The 5,055-nt window shown below is 29.0% G+C and overlaps 1 long non-coding RNA gene across 1 annotated transcript; it reads right to left on the bottom strand.

Moving 5' to 3' along the window:
* Positions 1 to 1,147: 1,147 nt before the first annotated feature.
* On the bottom strand, positions 1,148 to 3,579 carry LOC142646258 (uncharacterized). The gene is made up of 2 exons (XR_012847222.1): positions 2,076 to 3,579; positions 1,148 to 1,680 (listed from the first exon to the last, which is right to left on the bottom strand). It is a non-coding gene; the product is annotated as an uncharacterized LOC142646258 (long non-coding RNA).
* Positions 3,580 to 5,055: the final 1,476 nt, after the last annotated feature.

The following is a 5,055-nucleotide window of genomic DNA, read 5'->3' as shown; positions in this document are numbered from 1 at the left end:
ATCGAATGAAATGAATTAAAAATTGAATAAAATTCAAGTATAATAATCATGAGTAAGGAAATAGTAAAGAAAAAAAATTGATTGATCGATTTTGGTCAATGAGTGAGAATTCTTATTTTTCGGATCCTTTTTTTCATTCAATTGATTGTCAAAAATAGAAAAAGAAATTGGGAAAGGTTAAGCCAATAATTTCAGAATTTTTTTTTTGTTCACACATTTTGTTTGTCCTGTATTTTTGTTTGTTTGTTTGATAGATGAAAAAACGATCATCGATTGCTTGTAATAGAATTTTCCATTCAATTCAATTCATTCAAACATTCATAGCGTGAAAAATTCTGAAAAAAACCTTTTTTTTCTACTACAACTATTAATACTGACAAACTTGATGATCAAAAACCTTTTTCTATTGCTACAACATTGTCTATAGACAATTTCGGTCAAATGATGTATTACATACATTCAATACAAACACACAAGTATGTAACCGAGATATACAAAAAAAAACTAACAACAACAACAACGATACAGAGAAAAAAAGTGGTAAATTGAAAACCCGAAATCGCCCGAGCCAGTAAACAAAACAACGAAAAAAAAGTTGATGAAAAATTTCCTTTGGTATGCATGTGTATGATGATGAGAAAAAAACCAATAAACTACAAAATGGGACCGGCAACAAAATTTTTTTTTCTTCTTTCCATACACTGAAAATTTTTTTTACTAATCTAGCTTGACTAATTTGCTTTTTGACTAATAATATTTCTGAAGATAAAAATGCATTGACTAATCTTGAAAATTAGTCAAATGAAAAATGGTCAAATTGTAAATAGTCATATCAAAATTAGTCAACCTTATTGTTAGTCGAGCTAGATTAGTCAGCCTTTTTGTTAGTCGAGCAAGATTAGTCAGGTTTTTTATTAGTCGGGCTAGGTTAGTCAACGATTCATTAGTCCTGCAAGATTAGTCAAGTTTTTTGTTAGTCGGGCTAGATTAGTCAACGATTCATTAGTCGAGCTAGGTTAGTCAACGATTCATTAGCCCAGCAAGATTAGTCGAGCTAGATTAGTCAACGGAACGGATAGAAATTTTTATACAGAATCCTCCAGAATCCAGAATACAGAATACTGTTTAAATTTTTACGATTTTACGATTTACAATTTTTTATATAAAAATTTATTTTTTTAAAGATAAAAATTTTAACAAAATATCAAAATGTTTAGAAAGATATGTTTGAATCCTTTGGGTCTTCGAAACATTCTTGATTTGATCAATTCCAAGTGTTATCAAATTAACTTTGGTATCTTTCTAGGGTTATGCAAGAACTAGAGAATTTATCACTTTGAAATCGATTCATTGTCCAAGATTGTTTGATGATCATGTTTTTATAATAAAAATTTTTTGAAACTTCTCCAGTCTTAAATTTATTTTTCTTTGATTGATTATCAAAAAATTTAAAAAACAGACGGATGTTTCGATAATTTGGTTTAAACGATAGGTTTAAAAAAAATGACCAAAATTTGGCAAAACCATCCACCATTTCACATGAGTATCTCCAATGACCATTGAAAATTCATGATATTGACCATCAATGACCAATATCAGCCCAACTTTTTATAATTTTTCATTTCTTAAGAATTTTGGCTTGATCATCAAGGTTCCAGTTTCGTAAATCCGATACCATTGCTGTGAAATGATAGAAAAATTAATTTATGGTGAAACCAGTTAAAAAATTACTCGTATCAAAATCAATAATTTGAATCGTTCAACATCAGTGATCATTCTCATGTCAGCAATATGCATCATTGTGCTAATTCAATAGGAAATAACTCAACCATGTTCCTAACTTGACCTGACCTATCCTGATTAAATTCTCACACACTTTGGTAAACATGGTCCAACTATTCTTGAATAGCACAATGAGACAAATCACCAACATAAAAATGATCTCGAAAAAACTTGAACGATTTAGCACAACATGAGGGTAATCATATTGATTTATCCCGCAATTCATGATTATTGATTTTAGATAAATTGGATACGAGAATTAACATTTTATATTTATAAAAAACTGAACTTGCCATTAGAATATCCTCTTGGAACAATTCATTGTAAATTCGATAATTAAAACAATTGCCAAAATGTGAGAAAAACAATGACCACATGTTAAAAAAACTGAAAACGAACTTTAGTTTTTCTAAAGCACTGTTTTGAGTTGGCGTGCGTGTTTCGAACTTTTTGCTCGATGCGTCAAGTTGGAAAAATCAAAAAACCAAACAGTGGCATTAATAATCGAATTTAAATTATGCAATTTTAAATCATAATTTCATTACTAATGATAATACCAAATGAAGAGAATCCGTTTATAACAAATATTAATTACTAATCCAATTTACCAATTTGTTATTTACGGATTCCCTTTATGTTAGGTTAGCAATTTGAGTTTGTTATTTGCGGATTCCCTTTATGTTAGGTTAGCAATTTGAGTTTGTTATTTACGGATTCCCTTTATGTTAGGTTAGCAATTTGAGTTTGTTATATGCGGATTCCCTTTATGTTAGGTTAGCAATTTGAGTTTGTTATTTACGGATTCCCTTTATGTTAGGTTAGCAATTTGATTATCTTAATCATTTGCAAAATGAGGTTAATAATTTTGAATTTTATTAATCTTTATTATTGAAAAAAAACTAAGAATTTTCATAAAATATATTAACCCTAATAGGTACATTCACTAGTCTATCATATCCATAAATAATTAGTACAAATTCATTGGCCTGAAACGGAAATATCTGTGAATTTCTATTGTTAAATAAATATTGGAAAAAATCAAAAATTTTACAAGTCCGTCAAATAATCAAGTGAGCATGCTCCACGATGACTAATAACCGGTTGACCATTCCTTATGCGACTAATCTTTAAAGTTGACTAATCTAGCCCGGCTAATTTGAAATTTGACCAAAATTCCTCGACTAATATAATATGTTGACTAATGAAGGCCGACTAATCTGAATTTTGACTAACGTGAAAGCGGCTAATTCTGAATTTGACTAATGCAGTCCGGCTAATCTGAATTTGACTAATGAGAAAGCGACTAATATAATAGGTTGACTAATGCAGTCCGGCTAATCTGAATTTGACTAACGAGAAAGCGACTAATATAATAGGTTGACTAATGAAGGTTGACTAATCAGAATTTTGACTAACGTAAATGTGACTAATTCAGAATTTGACTAATGCAGGCCGACTAATCAGAATTTTGACTAATCCAGAGTGACTATTAGTGTTTTTGACTATTTTACTGCGACTGTCCATTAAAATGACTAAATGTGTGTGACTAACTTCAATTTTGACTAAAAATGTGCGACCACTTCGATTTTTGACTATTTTGGGCAATGGTTTTTTTTCAGTGTAGACTATATCATTAACATAACATTCGTTTTGGATGTTATGGTATTCGGATGCGTGCGTGTGTGTCATTGTCAAACATCCGAATAACACAATGACATTTTTTTCTGTTGTTGTGTATCGATTGTTGTTTTTGTCCATTAAACGGTGTTAGAAGAATATAAAAAAATGAATATAGAGACAATTGAATAGAACTAGCAATTTAATAGGGTTGGCAAACAAAAATTCTGCGTTGAAAAATCATCAAATCTTTTGAGCTGGTAAAAAAAGGAAATTCAATTAATTTTTTTCACTTTCACTTTTTTCCTTCACTTAACACATAAAAGACAATTTCATTTTCAATGATGATGATGATCATCATCACTTATGATGATCGGGTAATAGAAATATCAAGCGAAAAAAATATATATTCTTGACTTGAAAATTAGACTATTACGGCAAAAACCAAGAAAAATATCATCATTGAATGATGATTGAACAGACAAAATGATGATGATGATGATGGGCAAATATTTCCAATCAACCGAATCGAACATTATCAACTACCGAATCGATTTTGAAGATCAATTTCTAAATCAAAAAAAAATCAAAAGAAAAATGAAAAGAAATGCAACTGAAGGCAAAAAAAATGAATCAAACCAATTTCGTTAATTCTTTCAAGAATCCATTACTTTTGGTCATAACGAATTTATGATTCTTTACGATCGACAGTATTTACGCTTCACCAGGAAAAAAATTATTTCAACTATTATTACAAGCAAGAAAAATTGTTACAAGCCTGAATGAATGAATGGATGAAATCAATGGCAATAAGAACTAAAAGAATCTGTGATTTGAAACAAAAAAAAATTATTATTTCATAATAATTTTTACACTATTGAATCGGATTTGTTTTTCCTTCCTCGAATATCTTAGGAGACGTCATTGGACAAAAAAAATCTAATAACAAATTCGACCTTTTTTCTCTCGTTGATGTTCAATTTCTCATTCAATTATTGTCAATTTCCGTTTGATTATAATTTTTTTTGTTGGTTTCTCATCACCATAACCACTAATATCGATGAAAGAATCCAAACATCTAAATTCAATCGGTTGATCAAATATGTGAAAATATCGATTCATCATCATTGAAAAGTTGTATCATTAAAATATCATTATATAACATATTAATTGAACAATAATCATTATTAATTATTATGAAAACTTGTCCAAACTAATATCAAATGTAATGATTTGACTTGATCACTGAGTCTTCATCACTAACAAATCTCATAATTATTATTTGTTAATCAAACAAAAGAAAAATCTATTATCATTAATGGATGTTTTTGTTAACGACAAAATGAACTTACTTTTTTCATTTGTTGTAATAGATTGGTGAGATGATATTCTGTGATGATGATGATGATACGTAAATGTATGTTTACAACAAAAAAAATGACAATTTATCAATCATTGAAACATACAAATAGAGAGATACACGAACATTGAATCTGAAAACTATGAAACTTTCTATGTCGAATGACAAGAATTACATGGAATAAAAAATGCACAGACACACACACATGTATATGGACACAACGCCAATATTTCGTTTTTCTCGAAGAAAAAAAATATCACATCATCACTCAATGATGATAATGATAATGATGATGA

This window comes from Dermatophagoides pteronyssinus, unplaced genomic scaffold (genome assembly GCF_027571235.1).
Source record: "Dermatophagoides pteronyssinus isolate colony J.1.1.1.1 unplaced genomic scaffold, Derpt_VIB-CSIC_2022.12 sq0002, whole genome shotgun sequence".
Classification (NCBI taxonomy): Eukaryota; Metazoa; Arthropoda; class Arachnida; order Sarcoptiformes; family Pyroglyphidae; genus Dermatophagoides; species Dermatophagoides pteronyssinus.
Note: the sequence above shows the minus strand (reverse complement) of the source record. Positions and strands in the feature narration are given on the sequence as shown.